Source organism: Notamacropus eugenii, chromosome 3 (genome assembly GCF_028372415.1).
Source record: "Notamacropus eugenii isolate mMacEug1 chromosome 3, mMacEug1.pri_v2, whole genome shotgun sequence".
In the NCBI taxonomy this organism is placed as follows: Eukaryota; Metazoa; Chordata; class Mammalia; order Diprotodontia; family Macropodidae; genus Notamacropus; species Notamacropus eugenii.
In genome coordinates this window covers 287,919,281-287,944,378 of record NC_092874.1, presented here as the reverse complement: position 1 = coordinate 287,944,378, position 25,098 = coordinate 287,919,281, and the positions used below count along the sequence as shown (strand labels likewise).

The 25,098-nt window shown below is 39.8% G+C and overlaps 1 protein-coding gene and 1 long non-coding RNA gene across 2 annotated transcripts in view; one reads left to right on the top strand and one right to left on the bottom strand.

Moving 5' to 3' along the window:
* Positions 1-4,944: 4,944 nt before the first annotated feature.
* LOC140534606 (uncharacterized) lies at positions 4,945-24,636 on the top strand. The gene is made up of 2 exons (XR_011977390.1): positions 4,945-5,644; positions 20,913-24,636. It is a non-coding gene; the product is annotated as an uncharacterized lncRNA (long non-coding RNA).
* C3H12orf75 (chromosome 3 C12orf75 homolog) overlaps positions 22,348-25,098 on the bottom strand; it is a 35,794-nt gene continuing 33,043 nt past the window's right edge. Inside the window, exon 6 of the mRNA XM_072655810.1 lies at positions 22,348-23,317. The gene's annotated coding sequence lies outside the window, so the exon portion shown is untranslated. The remainder of the gene's footprint in view (positions 23,318-25,098) is intronic.

Genomic DNA, 25,098 nt, shown 5'->3' with positions numbered 1-25,098 from the left:
ATCGAAAATTATCCATTTTATATCTCATAATGCTGTCTGTGTCTTATTTATTCACAAATTCTTCTCCTAATCATAAATCTGATAGGTAATAAGTTCCATGTTCTTCTCATTTACTTATATCTCCCTTTATGTCTAGGTCAGGTATCCATTTTTACCTTATTTTGGTAAATAGTGTAAGATATTGGTTTATAATTAGTCCCTGCCAGGCTGTTTTCCAGGTTTCCCAACAATTTTTACCAAATAGTGAATATTTATCCCAAAAGCTTAAATCTTTACATTGATCAAACACAAGGTTACTATAATCATTTGCTACTGTGTATTGATCTACCCTATTGTGCTGATTATCCCTCTATTTCTTATCCAGTATCAGATAGTTTTGACAATTAGCACCTTATAATGCAGTTTAAAATTTAGTGCTACTAGACCTTTATTTATTTTTTGTTAATTCCTTTGATGTTCTTGACCTTTTGTTCTTCTAGATGAAATCTGTTATTATTTTTTCTAGCTCTATAAAATAATTTTTGGTAATTCTATTGGGATGGCCCTGAATAAGTAGATTAGTTTAGTTTTTCATAGTTTATTTTCATAGTTTATTTTATCTATATAGCTTTACTTACAGATATTGATATGATATTTAAAGTCTTTATTTTATCACATTGAATAATTAATATTTCTCCAATTATTTAAATCTAACTTCAGTTGAATAAGAAAGCATTTTATCATTATATTCATGTAGTTCTCATGTTTGTCTTAACAGGTATACTGCCTATGGTTATTTTAAATGAAATATTTCTTACTATCTCTTTTTACAGGGCTTTGTTGGTGCTGATGATCTGTGCGGGTTTGTTTTATATTCTATTTTGCTAAAATTATTAATTGTTCCAATTTAGCTTTTTAGTTGAATCTCTAGGATTTTCCAAGCATACCATCATATCATCTGTTAATTTCATTATCTCATTGCCCATTTGATTTCATTTTTTCTCTTATTGCTATTGCTAGCCTTTTTAGTACAAATATTGAATAGTACTGGTGATAATGGGCATCCTTGTTTCACTTTTGATCTTACTGGTAAGGCTTCTAGTTCATCCCTGATACAGATAATGGTAGCTGATGGTTTTAGGTAGATGACCATTTTAAGGAAACATCCATTTATACCTATGTTTTCAAGTGTTTTTCATAGGGATGAGTGTTACATTATGTCAAAAAGCTTTTTCTGAATCTATTGATATAATCACATTTTTGCTACTTTTGTTATTGATAAAATCAATTATGTTAATAGTTTTCCTTATATTGAACCAACTTTGCATTTCTAACATAAATCCCTTTTGTTTGTTGTTCAGTCTCGTCCAACTCTCTGTGACCCTATGCGCCACTGCACACAAATACTACCATCGGATTTTCTTGGTAAAGAAACTGGAGTGGTTGCCATTTCCTTCTCCAGTGGATTAAGGCAAACTGAAATTAAGAAGGTTGCCCAGGGTCACATAGCTATTAAGTGTTTGTGAGTAAATTTGAACTTAGGTCTTCCTACCTCCAGGACTAGCACTCTATCAACTACACCACCTAATTTCCTTTGGCATAAACTATAGTCATTGTGAGCTATTGTAATCTCCTAGCTAATATTTTATTTAGGATTTTTGCATCAATATTCATTAGGGAAATTGGTCTGTAATTTTCTTTCTCTGTTTTTGCTCTTCCTAGTTTAAGTATCAGCACCATATTTGTTTCATAAAAAAAATTTGGTAGGACTCCTTTGCCTATAATTGATTTAATATTGGAATTAATTTATCTTTAAATGTTTGGTAGAATTCACTTGTAAATCCATATGATCCTTATGTTTTTCTCTTAGGAAGCTCATTTATGTCCTGTTCAATTTATTTTTCTAAAATAGGTTTATTTAGACATTCTATTTCCTCTTTTGTTAATATGGGTAGTTTTTATTTTTGTAGGTATTCTTCCATTTTGCTTAAAATATTAAATTTGATGTCAAATAATTGGTCAAAATAACTCCTAATAATTGCTTTAATTTCTTCATTAGTGGTATATTCACCCTTTTCATTTTTGATACTAATGATTTGGTTTTCTTCTCTTTTTAAGAAAAGTCATATTAACCAATGGATTATCTATTTCATTAGGTTTTTTTTTCATAAAACCAACTCCTAGTTTTATTTATTATTTCAATAGTTTTCTTACATTTAATTTAATTAATCTCATCTTTAATTTTTAGGATTTTCAATTTGGTGTTTCATTGGGGAAAATTAATTTGTTCTTTTTCTAGTTTTTTAAATTGCATACCCAATTCACTGATCTACTCTTTTTCTATTTCATTGATGTAAGCTTTTAGTGATACAAATTTTCCTGACTATTGCTTTTGCTGCATCTTTTAAGTTTGGGTACGTTGTCTTATTAACATTCCCTTTAATAAAATTATACATTGTTTCTGTGACTTGACCACTAACTCACTCATCCTTTAAGATTAAGTTTAGTCTCCAATTCATTCTCAATCTGTGTCTCTATGGTCCCTTACTAAATGTAATTTTATTGCACTGCAGTCTGAAATGATGCATTTAGTATTTCTGCTTTTAATATAAAGTTTTTGGTACCCTAACAAGTAGTCAATTTTTATAAGGTTCCATGTACTGCAGATTCTTTTCTATTCCCATTCAGTCCTCTCCAGCTGTTTATCATGTCTAGCTTAACTATCTAGTTTTTAGAGGTCAAGTTTGAAGTTGCCCACTATTATAGTTCTATTATCCATTTCCACCTGTAATTCACTTACCTTTTCCTTTTCAAATCTGGATGCTAGAGTATTCAGTGTATATATGTTTAGTATGTATAGTACTTCATTATCTGTGATACGTTTTAACATAATGTAGTTTCCCTGTTTCTTTTAATTAAATATTTTAGCTTTAACTTTGTCTGAGATCATGATTGATACCCTTGCTTTTTTTTTACATCAGCTGAAGTATGATAAATCCTACTTCCCCTCTTTTACTTTCACTCTATGTGTGTCTTTCATTATTAAATGTGTTTCTTAGAAGCAACATATTATTGGATTCTAGTTTTTAATCCATTTCTGTTTTATTGGGTTGTTCAGCCCATTCACATTCTAAGTTGTAATTATTAGTTGTGTATTTCCCTCTATTCTATTTTTTCTGTTTATTCTCCCTCCCTCCCTCCGTCTCTCTGTCTCTCTCTCTCCTCAGAAATAATCCATATACCCTTCTAAAAGTCCCTCCCTTATCCTATTCCCCTTGCCCTCATATTTCTCTGTAAGTGAAGACTTTTACACCTTACTAGACACATGTGTTATTCCCTACTTAACCCAGTTCTGATGAGAATAACTTTCTCATGCTGTCTGCCCTCCACCCCAAAATCCCCTCCACAGTAAAGTTCTTCCATTCATCCCTCTTTTGTATCAGATAATTTGCTCTGCTTTACTTCTCCCAACCCAATTTTATTTTTTAGGATCATCCCATCATAATCAACTGAACCCCAAGCCTCGTATCTATGTATACTCTTTTTAAAATAAATGTATTTTAGTTTTCAACATTCAGTTCCATAACTTATAAATTTTCTCCACCTCCTTTCCCTCCCCTCTTCCTAAAATGGCATGCAAACTGATATAGGCTCTACATTTACATTCTTATTTAACATATTTCCACATTTGTCATGTTATACAGAACATGTTATACATGTTATACATTAATCAGAATGAATGGGAGGAACCATGAGAAAGAAAGAAAACAAAAAAAGAGAGCAAACAGTATGCTCCAATCTGCATTCAGACTTCATATTTCTTTCTCTGGATGTGGATATCATTTTCCATCTCTATGCATACTCTTTCAAACAACCCTAGTAATGATAATATTCTTAAGATAACATTTTCCCATATAAGAAGTAAACAGTTTCACTTTATTAAGTCCTTCATAATTTCATGTTGACCTTTTTATGTTTCTCCTGATTCTTGGAAGTCAGTTTTTCTATTCAGTTCTGGTCTTTTCTTCAAGAACACCTGAAAATCCTATAATTCATTAAATTTCCATTTTTTCCTCGCAGGATTACAATCAGCTTTATCGACTAGATTATTCTTGGATTCAAAACCAGCTTCTTTGCTCTTTAGAATATCATATTCCATGCCCTTTGGTCTTTCTAAATCTTGTGTTATCCTGACTGTAGCTCCACAATATTTAAATTGTTTCCTTCTAGTTGCCTATTTTTCTCCTTTACTTAGGAGCTTTGAAATTTAGGTATAATATTCCTGTGAGTTTTCATTTTTAGATGCTCTTTTGGGCAGTGATGAATCGATATTTTTTTTTTCAATTTCTATTTTGCCCTCTACTTCTAGAACTTCATGGTAATTTTCCTTAATAATTTCTTCAAGCAGGGTGTCTAGAGTCTTTTTTAAAAATCGTCACTTTCAGATAGTCCAACCACTTTTATAATTATCTCTCCTCAATGGAGGTTAGTTGTTCCTTCTGAGATATTTCCTGTTTTCTTTTTTTTTCACACTTTTGAATTTCTTTCATTATTTCTTAATGTCTTACGAAGTCCTTTTCTTTCCATGGTCTGTTAGTTGGCTTAGGTTACAGTCGGGTTCTGCCCCAAGGGGAGGGGATAACGCCTTAAGCTTCAGGCTTTTCATGCTCTGGGGTCTTCGGGGTTTCCAAGGCCAGATGTGGTCACTGCTCCATGGGTGTCTCCAATACTCCCCTCTACTTTTGGCGAGGTCCTGGGCTCCACAACACCATCGCCACCCCAAACTTTCTAGCTTCTGGTGATCCCTCATGCCTCAAATGCAGCTGGCCTCTTTGCCCCGGATGCGAAACCGGGCCTCCATTCGCGGCAGCCAGCAGGGCCCCGCCCCTCTAGGACCGCACTGCCGCGCATGCCCACGGCGCATGCTCACTCCTCCTCACCAGGGCCACAGCCTGGGCCTCTGTGGAGGAGGCGGGAGAAACCCTAGAGGCGGAAGCCTACCCAGCGGCCCCCGGGCAGGTGTTGGTCCATTGGCCAATCCGCCCTCAGGGCCCACCCCTCCCCGCCTCGGCAGGCTTGAGGCCTCTTCACTGGTGTCCGGCCCGGCCTTTAATTACTCCTGCAGCCCCCAGTCCACTTTGAGGTTCGGTTTCAGCTATTTGGGAAAGCCCGGTCTTCCTGCTGTCTTCCATCTGCTTCCCACAATCCCCTCGGGGGCCGCAGGGGTGGAGGCCAGGGTTGGACTCCCCCCAGGAGGCCCACCACGTGGGATTCCAGGGCGGAGAGGGGCGCTCGACGGAAGGTGTGATGACCACCGGCCCAAGGGGAAGAGGGGGCCGTGGCCGCGCTGACCCCGCCTCTGTAAGGGGGGAGCTGGCTAAGATGACCCCTGAAGACCCCCGCCTAGAGCTGGGGTCTGAGCCCCAGCCCCCAAGTGGGCCGCTGTGGGCCAGAGCGCCCCTTCTCTCTGTGCCTCAGTTTCCTCATCCACAAAATGAGAATAACACGTGCACCATGGGTCACTAAAGGCTGCTGTCAACAGAACTTGGTACATATGAAGTTATGGAAGGGACACAGCAGTGGGGGAGAGGACGGAGCTCTGGACTTGGAGAGACCTGGGTTCGAATCTCACCTCCACCTCTTACTACCTGTGTGAACATGAACGGTAAGTGCCTTTACTTAAACCTCAGTTTCTCCATCTGTAAAATTAGAGAGGACTACTAGGCACTCTATGCCTCAGTTTCCTCTTCCGTAAAATTAGGATTCTAAGATCCCTTCCAGTTCTACATTCCGTGAAGTCCCTGGGCCTCAGTTTCTTTCTCTGCAAAAAAGAGAGGGGTGAGATTCAAACCCAGATCTCTCCTGACTCCAAGTTCACTATTATGTTCCATGATTACCCAAAATTGAAACTTAAGGAAGTAGTATAAATCCCATACTTTGGTTCAGAAAGTCACCTTTACCAGTAAAGAGGGAGATGACCGCCACTGACAGAAAGACTGGCAAGCTTGCTGCCAATCAAGAGTGTGATATCGCAAGCCAAATATACCAAAATAAAAAGCTAATGTAATCTTATTTTACAACAATAAAGTACAGTGTCGGGAACAAGCCAGAAGATAGTTTTATTGTACTTTGTCATAATCGGGACAAATTTGGAGTACGATATTCCCTTCCTCATGATATATTGTAGGAAAGACATTAAGAGACTGTAATGTGTTCATAGAAAATGGACTAGAGAGCCCCTGAAGACCCTCCACTTCTATCTCTACGATCCTAAGACTTCTGTAAAATGACCCAGGCATTGTTTTTTCTGCTTTCTTCCCCTTTTTATCATGCCTACTGCCAACTATTTTCCATCCAGATTAAGTGGTAGGTTTGGGATTGGGGACATCTGGGTTCACATCCCACTTCACATAGTTGTTTATTATCACCTAGCCTCGCTGGGCATCGGTTTACTCATTTGTAAAATGAAGATAATCTCTAAATTCCCTTCCAGCTTAGCACCTATGTATGATCCAGTGACCTCTCTGGGTCTCAACTTACTCATCTGTAAAATAAGGTGATAGGTGGAGATATTCTCTAGGGTCCCCTCTACCTTTTCATCTACAATCCCATGACTGGGGCAGCACAGGGGCTACCAATCTGTTACACCATTCTGCAGCTTCCCAGAGTTCTCTCCAGGCTACACAGCTGACTCTCTCAGACTTTCTCTAAAATGCCCCAGAAACCTCTTTACCCTGGCAGCTCACTCCACCCCTCGACTTCTCATACTGGAAGTACACTGGTCCTATGATTTCTCTCTCTGATTCCTCCCATTCTGAGGAGAACGATCCGGCCAACCATGTCTTCATTCCTTCCTCTCCAAGATGCATTTGTGACTCTTCAGACTTTAAAGCCATAGGGAACTCTCATTCTCTTCCTCCCTCTTCAGCCGAATTCCAACTGCCTAAAGAGCACCAACTTCTGTGGACATTTTGGGACATTTCTCAGAAGTCAATGGAAGCATTTTCTGCTGGTCTCCCTAAGAAAAACAAGAAAGTGGGTCATGTCAAGTCAACAAGCAATTATTAAATATCTACTGTTGGCCAGGCTTTGTGCTTAGTGCTAAATGGAAGTTACTGGGGTATGGATAGGGGAGGGAGAGGGAAGAAGGGTGGAGATACTGGCTCCATGTCAGAAAAAGTTTCCTGACACTCCAGGTTGTCCCAGGGTGGGATGGGCCACTTTGGGGAGATAATGGTCATCACTAGAGACCTTCAAGAGGAGATTGGCATTATACCCCCTTGTCATCCTGTTATTAAAGGGAATTCCTGTTCAGGTACAGGGTGGACCTGTTAGGCTCCTGAAATCCTTTTCAGCTCAGAAATTCTATAATTAATGAAAAATGGATGGGAAGGACACAAGTTCTGAACACTAGTGAGTCTGCCAAGAGCCCTTTTATCCAGCAGACTGATCCTGAACCACACTTCCGTAGCCGAACCCACAGTGCTTATAAAGCTATTCGAGAAGGCAGTCGCCAAGAGAGGAAAGTCACTTTCTGTGGATCAGCAAAGAATTATCCACTCCCTTGGTCCAACTCCTTTCCTGCCAGCCCTTCACCAATTAGTGAAAATACACCCTTCAACACAGTGCCAAGAAAAACGATTTCCACCCTCAGCTTGTCTTACCAGATGTTTAATGGAGATGTAGCACCTGGATTCCTCCAGGAATGCCATACCTAGAAAACAGACCTAGCCGCAAGTTTAATGCTGTAAAGGGAACAGGCTGTGCTTAACCTCAGGGAGAGAATAAACAGGCATAGGAGAGGGAAATTTCCAACCTAGAATCTTTTATTGGAAGGCAATGGCAAAGGGAGAGAGAGCTCAATAAATACATGGAAATATGAGGCCAGGAAAGGTTCGGGTCATATTGTTCACTCATAGGGGCTATAAATATAAAATAATGGGAGCCAACTTGAGAATTCAAAGGGAAAAAAATCAGAAAGCAAAACAGAAATGGCCTTTCCCTGAAAGGAAGTCTAATTAATAAACAGTATTTAGTTGCAGAAAAGGTGCCGACCTGCATCAGGAGAGGGAGTTTCCTCCCCTGGTGGTCTCTGTCCCTGTTGTGTTCATATTACTCCTGACTTGCAAATAAGCTTGGGGCAATTACTAATGCATCTTATTCAATGATTATCATTTTTTCAAAATCATTTATTTAATGATTATAGACACTAATGACCACAAGTCATATCTCTTTAGTACTTTCAGAAGACAGTCTGGTCAGAGGAAAGAATAATGAATTTGGAGTCACAAGATATTCATTGAAATTATTCTTTTTATACTTCAACAATGCTCTCACCTCGTAATATAGTTAAGGTCTGATACTGCTGAATCTACTTCCTTTACATCTTTTTTCCTCTGGTTTCTTTGAAATTCCTGACCTTTTGTTCTTCCAAATGAATTTTGCTATCATTTTTCCTAAGTAAACAATGTTTTAGTAATTTAATTGGGATGACAGTGAGTAAATAGATTAGACAAAATTACCATTTTAAAAATTATATTTGTCTTACCTACCCATGAACAATAAATACTACTTCAGTTATTTAGATACGTAAGTTTATTTGTGTCAAAAGGGTTTTATGTTTATGTTCATATAGTTTCTACTGTCTAGATATTTTAAATGATCTAAAACAATATTGAATAATATTGCTGACAGTATAGTTTCTCTATTTTTTACCTCTTTTAACTTTAACTTTGTCTGAGACCGTTACTATCCCTGCTTTTTTCAACATCATAAATTCTACTCTTTCCCTTTATTTTACCTTTATGTGTATCTCTTATTTTTATAATGTTTCCTGAAAGCAACATATTGTTTAATTCAAATTTTTAATCTGCTATCCATTCATCCCATTTACATTCTAATCTACAATTATTTCTATATTTTCCTCCTCCCTATTTTTCCTCACTCTCCTTCTCACCCTATTTATCCTATCCATCCTCACTCCTCTACTTTTCTTCTACCTTCCACCTTGCCCTCCCACTCCTTAAACTACCCACCCTCTAAGAGTCCATCTCCTATCCTCTCCCCTCACTGTATCCCTCTTATTTCTATCTGAATTTAGACTTTTATACATATATAAATATATATACATATATATGTATATTATATATGTTATTCCCTCTTTAACCCATTCCTGATGAGATTAAGATTCCATGGGGGCAGAGCCAAGATGACAAAGTAGAAAGATGGACCTGTAGAAGCTCCCCCCCATAGCCCATAAAATACCTTAAAAAATGACTCTAAACAAATCCTAGAGCAGCAGAAGCCACAAAACGACAGAGTGAAAGAGATTTCCAGCCCAAGACAGCCTAGAAGGCTGACAGGAAAGGTCTATTGCAACCAGCGTGGAGTGGCCTTGGCCTTGGCCTTGGCCGCATGGCATGGCAGGGACAGGTCCGGAGTAGGCCTCAGGGGGTGGAATTCCCAGCAACAGCTGTGGTTCCCAGATTGCTCAACCCACAAATGCCAAATGACAGTTTCAAAGGTCAGTGAGAAAGCTCTCTCACTTGGGTGAGAAGGGAACACAGTCTGGCCTCACCAGCAGCAGCCACTGCAGTGGTAGCATCCATTTTTGGAGCCCTCCTCCTGAAGACCCTAAGGGAATTGAGCAGTTGATCTGGACCTCAGGCCTGAGTGGCAGCCCTGGGGTGAGGAAGAGTGCTAGCTGGTGGAGCTGATGAAGGCTCTGAAGAGGAAATTCTACTTACAGATCCTAGGCAGAAAAGAGTGCTTCTGGTTGCTCCCAGACCAGAGCGTAGGCCAGGAGAGAAGTAAACTCCTTTCCCTTGATTGTGCCACCTTGGAGAAACTGAGAACTTACAGGTTCCTAGAGTATACCCTTCACTTGACAAAGGACTCAAAAGTCAAGTAACTGACTGGGAAAATGCCCACAAAAGGGAAAAAAATAAGACCATATAGAAAGTTACTTTCTTGGTGAACAGGTATTTTCTTCCATCCTTTCAGATGAGGAAGAACAAAGCATACCATCACAGGAAGGCATCAAAGTCAAGGCTTCTGCATCCAAAACTTCCAAAAAATGTGCAGTGGTCTCAGGAAATGAAAGACCTCAAAAAGGATTTTGAAAATCAAGTAAGAGAGGTAGAGGAAAAATTGGGAAGAGAAATGAGAGCGATGCAAGAAAATCATGAAAAGTGAGTCAACAGCTTGCTAAAGGAGACCCAAAAAAATGCTGAAGAAAATAACACCTTTAAAAATAGGCTAACCCAGTTGGCAAAAGGGGTCCAAAAAGCCAATGAGGAGAAGAATATTTTAAAAAGCAGAATTAGCCAAATTTTTCCTTTTATACCTCATTACTCCTTTTTATCTCTCCCTACAGTTTTTTTAGAATCACACCATCATACTCCACTCAGTCCAAGTCTTTCTTTCAAACTACCCAAATAATTATGACAATCACAAGACTACTGTTTATGTATATATGTATATATGTGTGTATATACACGTGTGTGTGTGTATATATATATATATATATATATGGGGAGAGAGAGAGAAAGCGAGAGAGAGATGAGGTTAACAATTTGACTTTTTTGAGTCCCTTATAATTGGTCTTTAATGTTGACCTTATATCTCTCCTGGATGTTATATGTTAAAATTTCCCTTAAGTTCTGGGGGTTTTATCACAAAAATACGCAAGTCTTTCAGTTCATAAAATGTCCATTTTTTTTTCCATTTGGGATTATACTTAACTTTGCTGGGTTACCTGTGGTTGTAAGTCCAATTCTTTTGCTTTATATAATATAGTATTATAAGCTGCAGTCCTTCACTGTAGTAGCTGCTAGATCTTGTGTAATTCTTATTGTAGCTCCATGATATTTAAATTTTTTTTTCTTGTTGCTTCCAATATTTTCTCCTTAACCTCAGAGCTTTGAAACTTGGCTATGATATTCCTGTAAGTTTTCATCCTGAGATCTTTTCAGGTGAAGATCAGTGGATTTTTTCTGTTTACGCTTTACCTTCTTATTCTAGAATTCCAGGGCAATTTTCCTTGTTAATCTCTTGTAACATTGTATCAAAATAATTTTTTAATCATAGTTTTCAGGTAGTCTAATTATTCTTACTTTACTAATCCTTGATTTGTTCCCCATATCAATTGTTTTTCTGATGAGATGTTTCACTTTCTCATCTATTTTTCCATTTTTTTAAAATTTGTTTTATGATTTCATGGTATATTAGAACGTCATTAGCTTCCCCTTGCCCAGTTCTAGTTTTCAAGGAATTATTGTCTCTGAAGTTTTTAATTCTCTATTTCTAGTTGGTTGACTTTTTTTTCCACAATTCTCTTGATTTTTTCGGATTGTTCTTAGGGTTTTTTTTCCTAATTTTTCCTCAATCTCTCTTATTTGATTTTTTAAGTCCTTTTGAAGTTCTTCTAAGAACTCTTTTTTTGTGCTTGGAACCATTTGACATTTCTCATTGAAAAAGAAGTAGCTTTTTTGGCTCCATTATCTTCCTTTGAATATGAATCCAGATCTTCTCTATCCCTGTAGTAACTGTCTATGGTTGGGTTCTCTCTCCTGTGTGTACTCATTTTTATTTAATTTTTTGTTTTATGTTGTTTTTAGCAGCTATTAAGGTAATTGAGTTGTAGTCCTGAGGTATGGGGAATAATGCCCTAAGCCTCAGGTTCTTTTTACTGTTATTTTCTGAGTTCTGTCTCAGGGCCCAAAATTGGCCTCTTCTCTTCAGTCCTAAGCCATGGACTTATCAGCCATATTGTCCTGCAAATGATCTTGCTCCCTCCACTGGCTATAAACTACAGTTGTCCTCTCTTCCCTGGAAATGCAACTAAGGACTCTGTCGTCCTGTAAGCATCCACTGCCAACAGGGTAGAACCCTTTCCAATGAAATTCAGCAAACATGTATTTAGTGCCTACTGTGTGCTAAGCACTGGGGATACAAATACAGAGGAATGGTGTCTGACCTCAAGAGGTTTACATTATTCGAGGGGCAAGCAGCAGCATGTACACAGAGAAACATTGTGTGTGTGTGTGTATACATGTATAATATATACATATAAATTATATATGTTGTCTATGTGTGTACACGTAAATTATAGTCCTATGTGTGAATCGTGTTGTATACATATGCATTTATGTAAATTATGTGTGATGTATAAATATACAATTTTATACATACACATATGTACATACCTATACATATATAATACATTTTTTAAAAATAATAGCAGACTGTTCTGCACCTCGATGCCCCCATCTATAAAACAGGGACCCTAATGTCTGTCTTGATAATAGCCTTCCTGGGGCAGCTAGGTGGCACAGTGGATAGAGCACTAGCCATGGAGTCAAGAGGACCTGAGTTCAAATACAATTGTAGACACTTATTAGCTGCATGATCCTGGACAAGTGACTTAATCCTGATTGCCCCCTGCAAAAAAATAGATAATGAATCATCCTACCCCTTACCTTTCCTGTGAGGAGGTCAAGGCCAGGCTGGGAAGGAACTTACCTAGACATACTAACAGTAGTACCACCACCATCAGTAAATCATTAGATTTATAGTTTGCAGAGCTAAGTTATGCATTAAGTTATGCATTAAGATAAGTTATGTATTAACTTATCTGGGCCTCAAAAGAATCCAGAAAGCTGGACCCCCCCAGGTACTATTATCCTCATTTTATAGGTGGGGGAAAAAACTTATGCAGATGAAGATGCTAAGTGTCTTGCTTATGATTATATACCTCGGAAGTGGGATTTGAAGCCAGATCTTCTTGACTTCAGTTCCTGTGTTCTATCTACTACACCAAGCCTCCTATTGCTATCACTAACAATAAAGCTAGCATTTATATGGCATTGTAAGGTTTGCCAAGTGTTTTATATATGTTATTTCATTTTATCCTCACAACTACCATGGAAGGTAGGTGCTATTTTTGTTCCCATTTTATAGGTGAAGAAACTGAGGCAGACAGAGGGTAAGTTTCTTGCCCAGGGTCACACAGCTAGTACATATTGGAAATCTGATTTGAACTGAGGTCTTCCTGACTCCATGCCCTAACATTCTATCCAAAACCCCAGATCTCTTCCTGGTTTCCATCCTCTATGTAAAAGGGTAGGCTTAAAGTCAGTTTTTTGCCCTAGATGCATGACCTTATTCCAAAACCCCCAAGAGCTATGATCTGTCCATACAGAAGCAGTCCTTTGTGGGCAATCATGAAGTTTTGCTAAAAGCCTGGGATATTTCAGCTACTGAAAAAATAGATACCAGCGTCTGGACTAGATCCAGAGGATTCTGCCTCCCTGCTACCTCCTTCCGTAGCAGAACCAAATGGCAGAAGGGGGAAATACAGTCACTGGACACCCAGCCCTTCAAGGAGTCAGAGGGCTCCTTCATGTAGGGACGGATTCCATGCCTGCTTATTCCTGAAGCTATGTTGGAATTACTGGCATTGATGACAACCGGGCAAACTGTGATCCAGGGCAGATGCCTGGGAACTCATTTCAAGGGAGGCTGTGGTATTTGAGTTCCTAGTTAACTTTTCTTTGTTTTTTTCCTTCTCCCTTCTTCCTCCATGGCTAGACCCACCACATACTGGCCATGTACTCACAGAGGCCTTTGGGCTAGATGAGTTCAGAGGTCCCTCCCAGCTCTGACTGTAAGGAGGGAGCTCCTCTTACCTCATCCTGCCCACTCCTGCCCTCTTCTTCCCCTTGGATTCCTTTCCCTCTCCCTTCTTCAGTTCTCCCCATCTTTCTCTCCTTCCCTTCTATTTCTCCTTCTACCCTTCCCCTTTATCTCCCTTTCTTTTTTCCTTTTCTCACTTCTCCCCTCAGCTTCTTTTTCCTCTTCTCTCTCCTAACCATTCCCTTCCCCTTCTTTCCTTTACAATTTTTTAACCATCTCCTTCAGTTGGAATCTCTGGCTAATCTCCCTCAAAATGTTCATCTGAAATTGCTAAAAACTCAGTGTTTAATCTAAAGTTTTCTGGCACTTAGTAGTTATATTACCCTGGGCAAATCACTTAACCCTGTTTGCCTCAGTTTCTTCATCTGGAAAATGAGCTGGAGAGGGAAATGGCAAATCACTCCAGTATCTTTGCCAAGAAAACCCCAAATGGGGTCATGGAGAGTTGAACACAACTGAACAACAACAACACACACACACACACGCACACATATTAATTTGAGGAAAAGGAAGAGGGCAGTAACAACCAATGGCATTAGAAAGAATTCCCATGAAAGGTGGCACATGCACTGAGCCTGAAAGAAAGCTGAGGATCTTAAGCAGTGGAAGTAAGGAGAAAGTGTCTTCCAGGAGTAGCGGACAGCCTATACAAAGGCAAAGAGGTAGGAGATGACATTCTTAGCATTTTGTTGTCTGCCAGGCCTAGAGGCCTAAGGGCTACCCGAGTCTTACCTTACCTATCGCAGGTCTTCGGCTGGCCAAACCGGATAAACGTATGAGAGAAGAGACTTTCCAGAGTCGAACAAGGGTTAGGCTTTATTCAGGGTCTTGGTTACATGTGCAGGGGGAACTCTTCCTTAGGAGAGAGAGAAATCTCCCAAGGAGGCAAAGATCTTACAGTAAGAGAATGGAAGCAGAAGTGGAAGTGGGAGAGGGGAGAGAGGGGAGAGGAAAGAGGAGACTTCTGTCCTCTAAGGGCCCCTCAGCGCTAAGAGTGCCTTCAGGCTTTTCTGACCCTACTTAAGCTCTCCCGCCGCATAGTTTGCACCTGAATACCGTGCCTGTTAGACAACAATAGGTGTGCTCAGACCCCGGGCCAATCTCGAGGGCAGGGATGCTCTCTCCCAGCACGTTTCTCACGGGAAGAGGCAGAAATGCACGAGATAGCCCGGTCTCACACCTCAATTCCCTGCTGTTCCTTGGGGGGCCTCATGAGAACTCTAAGGTTTAGAAGTCCTCACCTTTACCTGCCCGAGACTGTCTACATGGAACTGAGCTTACACCCCCAACAGTTGTCCAGTCATTTTTCAGTGGCATCCGTTTCTCCATGACTCCATCTGGGGTTTTCTTGGTTACAATATTGGAGTAGCTTGCCATTTCCTTCTTCAGCTCATTTTCTACAGATGAGTGATGAGGAAATCATCTGTGGCACATAAGGTTAAGTGAATTGTCGAGGGTCACATAGCCAGTAAGTGTCTGAGGCAGGATTTGAACTCAGGAAAATGAGTCTTCCTGACTCCAGTCCTAGCATTCTATGCATTATGGCACTCCCAAGCTGCCCCATGTTCCAAGCATAAGGACCAACAAATGGTCCGATTTTGCTAGAACAAAATGTAAGTGAGGAAGAGGACCATATAGATTAAGGCTGAAACTAGACTGTGACCAGCTTTAATGACCAAACCAAGGAGTGCATATTTTATCCTTGAAGCAATAGGGAGTCACTCAAATGTCTTGAGGAAAGGATCAAACACAGTCTGATTTAGTGCTTCAAGATCAGCTGGCAGAGCAGAGAGAGAGAGAGACAGCCAGGAAGACCTGGGTTCGAGTCCTGCTTCTGACATATATTGAGCAAATCATTGCAGTTCCAGCCCACCTTCCAGCCATCTCTCAGATTATAAACTGCAAAATACTTGCCAAGGGTTAGGGACCTCCCTGAGAGTGCCCTGTGCCACTGACATCACAGGAGAGAGACAGAATAGGACAGGGACAGAGAAAGAGAAACAGGAGGAAGGGGAGAGTAGGAGAGAGATAGAAAAGGAGAGAAGGAGAGGAGAGAAAGAAGGAGAGACAGAGGAAAGAGACAGACTCAGGAGAGAGAAACAGTAGGAGAGAGACAGAGAAGGGGATAGAAGAGAGAGGCAGACAGAGAGAGCATAAGAGAGAGAAAGAGAAAGAAGGGGAGAGAAAGTGTGTGTGTGTGTGTGTGTGTGTAGGAGAGAAAGACAGAGACAAAGAATGAAAGAGACAACAAGAGACCAAAGCAGAAAGTACAACCCTTTCATTTTATAGCTCAGGGAACTAAGTTTCCCAGAGAAGGGAAATGAATTACCTAAGGTAGCAAAGCCATGAAGCCACACTACAGATCCTCAGACTACAAATCCAAAACTCTTGCAGTGACACCATGCTGTTGATGAAAATGACTCAGTCTTCTTGGAAACCCCACTCATCATTTCTCAGCTGGACTCACACTCTTCATCAGAAATCAATGACTAGTCCAAATGGCTTTCTCTGTATGGGAGACTGGGTGACAATGGCCCACCATTGCAGCAATGAATCCCTTTCTAACCCTGCTGGGCCACATTCAGGGAATCGACAAGAGAGATACCATTTACTCAAACAGGAAGCACAGGAAGCACTACCAATTTCCCCTGATGCAAGAACTGTCAAAATTAAGTCACCAGTCTTCAATTATCAAGGTTAGTTCTTCAGACGACAAAATCCATTGCCCGTAGATGAAGAACTGTGTCACTTGTACCAAAGGAAAGAGTTCAGATAAAGTACCTAGACTAAAAGGTGTCTCCAGCTCTCTTTTGTGCACTTGAAGGCCTAGCGCTCCCATGGTGGAGAGGCAAGAGAGATTGTTGGGTGCTACGAAGAGAGCTGAAAGTGGTGTCCACAGGACTGGCCTGAAGTTCTGGCTTCTCATTGGTGTGGCTCTCAAGAAATCATCACTCTGAGCTTGACTTTCCTCAAATTTGTGAAGATAAGAATCTACCACACAAGGTTGTGGTGAAGATCAGATACACACACACAGATATGCACACATGCACGCATGAATAAAAATGCCTTATCAAGCACAAGTACCAGATGCCGTGCTAAGCACTTAGGAGACAAATACAGAAAAGAAACCAAGGGGTGTAGTGGAAAAAGATCCAACATTAGAATCAGAAGATGTGTGACCCCTGGGTAAGTCATCAAGAGGTTTCCTCCTGGTGCTGCCCAGACCTCTCTGTAAGATCAAAAGGTACAGATGAGTGGCCAGCCTGCCTCAGTGATTAGTGTTTCCATACTGGGAGTTTCCTATAACTAATGAAACCCTGGTCCAGAGGAAGGTGTGCAGGCCTGGGAATCAAAGAACCCAGGTTCAAATCCTAGCTCTCTGACCCTGTCAATCTATACTTCCTTGGGCAAGTCGTTTGCCCCCTCCCTGAGCCACAGCTTCCTCTGTAAAGTGAGGGGGCTGGACGAGGTGGTCCCTAAGGTAACTTCCATTTCTAAGACTGTGATTCTGAGATATTGAGTCTCTAACTCTGACTAGTGCTCTTTTAACAATATGATCAGTAATCACATGAATAATAACTACAATCCTGGGTACCTAGCAGACCAAAGATACAGACAGAGAGATGTCTAGTGCCCCTACCAGCTCAGCAACAAACAAAACAAAGAACCAAAAAGAAAACATATGCACACATCAAGCTGCTATTAGAAAGGCGAGCCGCCAGAGGGCAGCAGACCCATGTGTTACATTGTTACAAGATGCATCCCTTAGAAATGACTCCAAGGGGCCAGGTGAGTAGAGAAGGGATGAATATTAGACCCTTTTCATATCCTCTTGTAGGGTTGGGAGTTATTAGTAGAGAGCTGTCCTGGCTGCAGGCAAGACACCATTAAGCATCCCAGGCAAGCTGGATAACTTTGCAGTTCTTTAACAATTTTCTGAAAAGATTCCACGTTCTCTTTAGATCATCCCCTTTAAACTGGCAGGTTTTAATGGGGACTCGCAGAATCAAGGGCTAAGGCAGACATTAGCAACGCTCCAAGCCATCCCTCCAGACAGAGCAGTCCCTCCCCTCATTGGAATGAGAGCTCCCTGAGGCTGGGACAGTGTTTCCACCTTTCTTTGCATCCCCAGGGCATGGTCCAGTGCCTGGCACATGGTACCTTGGCCAATGAAATCCCTGCCACTTCTTGACTGTCCAGAGTCCATTACCTGGTATTTATCGAAAGTTTTGGGTGGCACATCCTTCAAACATTGAGGCTACTAAGAAAGGCAAAAAACGGTGTCTGCCCTCAGGGAGCTTGCATCCTGATAGGGAGATTCTGTGTGTGTGTGTGTGTGTGTGTGTGTGTGTGTGTGTGTGTGTGTATCTACACAGATATAGACATATACATATAGAGATGTATACATGCAAAGTATCTCTGTGTGTACATATGTGTGTATTAGCTCACTGAAGGCAAAGGCTAGCTTTCTTTTTATTAATTATATCCCCAGAGCTTAGCGCAGTATCTGGTATAGGTTTATTAAATATTCGTGGGATTGGAGATAGATAGATATATACGCACGTGTATGGATATATAGATATATGTGTTTATATGTATATGTGTACATATAAACACATGTACATACATAATATATCATATACTACATGTATTATATCTATGTATTATATATAATATATATTACGTGTGTATATTATTATACACAATATATTATATTGTGTATATATCATGTATACATACATGACAGACACTAGGGTAGGTGCTAGTGATACACAGAATTAAACCATCCCTACTAATGAGGAGTTGATATTCTAATGAGTCAACAAGTATATATGAAATAAATAACATGTGGTGAATAAGTAGAAATATGTACAAAATAACTGAATACAAATACCAGCCTTAAGATGAATATGTCCGGGTTTGGAGGTGACTCTGAGCGTCCAAGAAGCCTGATGGTCCCAGGTGCCTTGGTGACAACTTATTGGTTACAAGGGGAGTTTCTGCCTCACCGAGATGACCTCTGGCAAGAAGAGGAGGCCAAGCACTTAGAGACTTTGAGGGACAGTGCAGAGCTGAGGTGAAATACAGTGACATCTGTTGAGTTTTCCCACAAACTGCTTTATGTTCTTATGGAGTTTGTCTTACCTCCCAAAAGGGTATAACAATAGCTCTATTAAACTATGGTAGTAAGTCTGTAGATGTAGGCCAATGAGAGATTAGCATTTCTTTTAGATTTAGAAGATAAATACCAACTTCTTGTACCAGATTCACATTGTACCTCTGTACCATGAGCCAAAACATGGTGAAACCCCTAGAGAGGAGGGTTTGTGACTGACAAATGACTAGAATTATGAACAGCATAGATTCAACGCTGACCCTGCTTTCAAGTAGTATGGAATCTAATGGAAGAGAACAAATAAATACATAAATGAATGGATGAATGAATGAATAAATGAGGGACAAGGAGGGGTCCTGAGTCAGCTGGTGAGCCAGGTATTAAATTTTCAGTGTGAGCATTTATCCCTCAGAAGTCAGCAAATACTACAAATCAGGGTTTGATTTATTGTTTTGTTGTCTAGACTTTGAAAAGTGATGCGGAAAATGTTAAAAATGCAGATTAAATCTAAAAACAAGTCGCGTTTACAATCTCCTCCACCTTTACTCATGCCAAAGTCAGTTGTTGAATATTTATCCACATACCCCTGACAAAAAAAGTGAGAGACAAGGGCAATGATAAGGTCCATAAACATTCTGAGGAGGTATTGATTGCTGGCAAGAAGGGAGAGAGGGGAGGGAGAAAGGAAGCATTCCAGCACATCACTGTCCTTTCTAAAGTATGGCACCTGGAGCTAACCATAATTCCATGGCCCTATCCACATCGTAAGTGCCACTTTTCCCCTCCTGGCCATCACTGCACATTGTTACTTCTTCCCATGTCACTGTCTCTTATTCCTAAACTCACTCCTCCACACTAATTCTGCTCATAATTCTTCTTAACTTGTATAGTTTTAAAATTTTTAGTCCCTCTCATTTTCTCATCTAAAGCAGAGGTTCTTAACCTGGGATCCATAGATGGATTTCAAGAGACCCATGAACTTGGAAGGGGCAGCAAATGACATCTTTGTTTCAACCCTAACCCTAAATTGATTTCCTTTGTGATCCTATGCATTTTACTTTATGCATTTAAGGACATGATTCTGAGAAAGAATTCATAGGCTTCATCAGACTGTCAAAGAGGTTCATCTCTCTCTCTCTCTCTCTCTCTCTCTCACACACACACACACACACACACACACACACACGATCCAGAATTACTTTACCTCTTAGTCCCAGTTCCCTCATCTTCAAAATGGCCACTCTGAAACTGGCCATAACTTACTTTGCAGGGTTATTGTGAAGAAAGTGCTTTGTCAACCCAAAAGTAAGTTGCATTGTTGAGGATGGGTGTTCAAAAGAGAACCGGATATAATGACACATTGCCCTTTGATTCCTAAGGACAAGCAAGGGTCAATTCATTCATTCCACCTCTATCCTTGCTTTCCAAAAAGCCAAGGTTACATGGTTGACTCACCTTTTGCAGTCCAGAGTGCCCTTCAAATCACATCCTTCCTCATCTGTTCAGAACTAACCATTGTCTGCCTTAAAAGCTGTGCATTTGGCAGTTCTATTTAAGAACCCTTCCCAATCAGCATCAAGGGTCAATCCCTCCCATACCGTCTAAGACGATGTATCTCCCTACGGTGAAGAGGTTATATAACTTCCCCACTCCCCCAGATCTCTGCAGCATCAGGAACACACAATGATGCACATTTCTCATTTGCAAGACTTAACCTTTACACATTATATAGTTTGATCTTTCCCTGCAAGTTCCTTTAATAAAAAGAGAAAAAATACAGAGAAACAGTCTTACTTCATCATACTTTTCAGTCAGCCCTTTCTGCATTTTCCTTTTGTTCTCACCCCCCCCGCAGCCAAACCCATTACAGTAAGTTACCAATTCGACTTCCCTTATAATCATTGTCTTTTCTATTTATCTTTTCAGCATTGGTGAATCAAAAAAATCAGTCTTTCTCATGTATTAATCTAGAAGAGCTAGGGAGAGTATCTGGCCAAGGAAGATTTTAACCTTTAAATTCAAAGGCTTTCAGACAACTACCAACTTTCAATTTTCTTTTGCAATTCTCTAATACTGAATTGTCAATTATCCTCTCTTATGTTTGTTTTGTTTTGTTTTTTAGCATATCATGAGCACCACCCTTACAAGAATTGGAAGCATTAAAACCTCAAGATACCCAAGTAAGGTAAGTGGGTGGCAAACGTTATTAACTTAAAAGCAACACAAGACAGTTGATTAAAATGACGACTAGCTGAAAGAAAATAGTGAGATTTGACACAATATAATAGCTAACATTTATATAGTGTGCCAGGCATTGTGCTAAGTGCCTTACAGTTATATAAATATGACTTTGAAAAAACATTTTATATTCAAGTCTTGGGAATGTACAAATTCAGACTCAACTGTGGCTTTTATGAGCTTTGCTAATAAATTATCAAAACTGTTTTATTCTGAATATGAAAAGTTCCAAGTGTTTTCCCATTTAAGGGCTGTTGTACCCTTCTTGTATCTGATCTAGCTATGTATAATCTTTCTAAAATGGTTTCCTTTCCTTGAATTTTTTTAACTCGATGGACCTGTGGTTACATTTGTGGACTGAATATATAATGCCCCTTAATGGCTTTCTCACTTTTGAGTATTTTTGCTTCTTAGAAGTATTACATTTACCCTTGAAAGCATTACATTTACTCCACCCACATAAAACTCTCAAATAAGGTAACTGATGCATCATTCTGGTGATATCACTCCTGCTCAAAACCCTTCAGTGGCTGTCATCACACCTACCCATCACAAAGTCCTACAAAACAAAGTCCACGCATCTTAGCCCGGGATTCAAGTCCCTACAAAATCAGGTTCAAATCCACTTTTCCAGCCTCATATCAAACTGGTACCAGTCAAGTGTTCTATAGCTGATTATCTATTTCCCATTCTCCCTCCTTCACATCTTTTCTGACCAATTCCTTACAATCAGAATCAATCAACCAGTAAACTAAGTGCCTACTATGCACCAGACACAGTGCTAAGTACTTGGGATACGAAAAGAGGCAAAAGACAGGCCCTGCCCTCAAGGAGCTCACCATCTAATGGGGCTAACAAAGCCAGCTATGCATGGTTCATGGCTGGGGAACCTGTTGCCACCTGTGGCCTTCTAGGTCCTTGGGTGCAGCCTTTTGACAGAGTCCAAGTTTTACTGAACAAATCCTGTCATTAAAGGGATTTGTTTTGTGAAGTTTAGATTTGATCAAAAAACAACACTTGAGGACCTAGAGGGCCACAGGTTCCCCACCTTTGCACCAGATAAATGGGAAATAATTAACAGAAGGAAGGCATTGGAATTAAGAGGGGTTGGGGAAGGTTTCCTACAGAAGGTGGGATTTTAATTGGGACTTAAAGGAAGGTCAATAGTGGGATTGGAGGAGGGAGAGCATGCCTGTCCTGCCATCTTGGAAGAATTTGATGTTTGCCAAGTGAGTGAAGGAACAAATTTCACTGACGTATTTACCATATATGATGTTTCTAGCTGTGTCCTGTTGCAGAAGAGAATTAAGAATCCATACTAAAGAGGAATATAAATGTTTTAATTATCTAGCATAGCATATTACAGCAGAGTATTTAGTAGAGAAATCTACAGTTATTAGCAAATAAAGTACTTTCCAAATAGCCTGTTAGCCAATCATCATAGTGATCCTTACTGATTTTGAATAATTAAATAATATTGTGATGACCTTCTCTAGAAAGGTCATGTTGGAGGTGGGATGGGATGGAAGACTCAAATGGCATTGGATACATGAGCCTTTGTACAAAGAAAAGAAAAGGTTAACCAAAATTTTTATAGGTGCCAAACCAGTATTTTGGTTTTGTTTTTTTTAATGTTGCAATGATATTCATCCTTCTTAAAAAAAGAAAGTTCTTTGAGCAGCTAAATGCTTTAATAAAGCCCAAAACCAGTTGTATAAAAAGGAAAGAAATAACTGTGAGCTCATAGCTTTATACCTACTTGAACAATTTAAGATTTTAACAACCAACAAGAAATCGATTCAATTTGTACAGAGCACTAAAAGATTACAGATGTCAAATACATGATTTTTCATTTTTCAATTCCCTTACAGTATCTCATTATTAGACATTATAAATAGAATGAAGATTTTTATTATAGAAAAGCCATCTCAAAAAATGTATTGGTGAACTATAATATATATTATATATTATAATATATTCATGAGATCTCCCATCTGGCCCCATTGAGGAGGAGCATGCTGCCTACTGGTCTCAGGCAGATTTCTATGTAAAGTGGCCTCCCCAGGACAGTTGATGAACTTGAATTTTCACCAGATGACCACAGAGTGGTTCCATACACTGAGTGCCATGTCCCAGGAATTTCCTTGTCCTTCGGTAGCATTCAAGTCTTGCCTATAACTTTCTCTGACAACACTTGGGATTGGGGGTGTCCAGAAACTTCTCAAAAGTGTCTGCAACACGTGAAAGTCTCTTGTGGAACTAAGTTCTTCCCAGATGTTGATGACTGAGCTACAAAAGGCCAAGGGAAAAAGGGGAGAGTGGAGAGAAAGGTTAGCAGGCTCTTTAGACCATGATGCATCAGCCTAAACCTGATAAATATTTATTGTTTTATAAATGCAATTTTTAAAAATCAGAGCAGTGTTATGTAGAGAGACAGAGCTGGCCTCTAAGTAGGGGAGACCAGGGTTTAAAAGTTCCACTTTGGACCATACCTGATATGTGAGCCTGAGCAAATTTTAACCTTTTAGTACCCCTAAGCAACTCTGAGCCCCTGTATGAAAGGACACATGCTAACCCACACTGGCAGAGGGAGTTTCTCCCCAAAAACTCCCAACGCAAATGAAGTTCAAGTTTTTTAAGGGTAAAAAATGAGACTGCAGTCCTCTCATAAATAAAATAAATGGAGTTTAGCTGCTAGAAAGAAATCAATTGCAGTAGGAAAAAATGGCTTTGATATTCTCAGGGCCAAATGAACCACAGTTTTTAAAATGCAAATAAAATAAGCAAAAATTAGTTGTCTCCTTGAAATACCCATTTCATTTTCTGAAAGGCTTTTCAACATGAAGAGCTTAACATCGTCGAGGTAGAAGGGCTTAACATTGCTACTCAGACTCACTTCTGAGAAACCATTTAAATCAGGAACTGTCACTTTAATACAATTTAAAGCCTTTTCATAATTCAACAGATAGATAACAGTACAGACTTGTGATAGCAAGTCTTTGTTTTGTGTGTGGCCTGAAAAGGGATGGGTATTAATAATAAAAATGATAATATGTATAGAGTGCCTACTGTGTGCCAAACATGTATATAGTGCTGACTATGCATCAGGTACTGTGCAAAGTATAAAATCACAGTAATCATAACAATAGCTAACATTTATATATTGCCTACTGTGTGCCAGGCCCTGGGCTAAGCACTTTATAACTGCGATCTCACTTAATCTTCACAACAACCCTGAGAAGTAGATGCTATTATCCTCCCCATTTTACACATGGGGAAACTGAGACCCATGAGGTGACATGCCTAGGTTTATGTGACATAGTTTCATTCTTCCTCCTCCATTGTTTTCTAGAAGTTTTTCCTTCCTGTGGGGGTGGGCAGAGCTGGGGTACAGTGGGGAAAAGTGGGCTTGAAGTTCAGGGCTCTGAGTTCAAATCCTGTTCTGATGCTTGCTAACTATATTATCTTGGAAAAAATCCCTCTTTCAGCTGTAGTGTCCTCCTCCAGAAAATGGGAAGATAACATGTATACCATCTGCCCTACGAAGTTCCTGTGAGGAATGGGCTTTGTAACTGTAAAACTCTATATAAATGTGAGCTTTGGTTTAATTAGAGAAAGTGAGCTTGCTGTTTATTTGTCCCCAAAACTTCCTGCACTGGGGCATCGTTGGGCACTCTTTGTAAGTCATGGGTCAAGTTCCACCATATGGAAGGATCACAAAGCAAAGGATTTAGTGATTCAGTTAAGATGGGATACATTGAGTACATGATGGGTTATCCTCATTTTACAGAATAGGAAACTGAGGCTGAGTTGTTTGGGATATTTTGGAAGGAGAAATAAAAAAGGCAAAAGTCAAATCATTCTCTAAGAAAGAGAAGAATGGGGAGAAATCGGGCAGAAGAGGGTTAAAAGGAAGCATCATCATCGTCGTCCTCGTCCTCGTCATCGTTTATCAGTATTATTATTATTAACGTAACAGTTGCTAAGGCTGTACTGCTTCCAGCTGCCAACAATCACACAGGCTAGGACTCGAGCCAGTAGTCATGTGGAGGACACCATGTTGATACAGA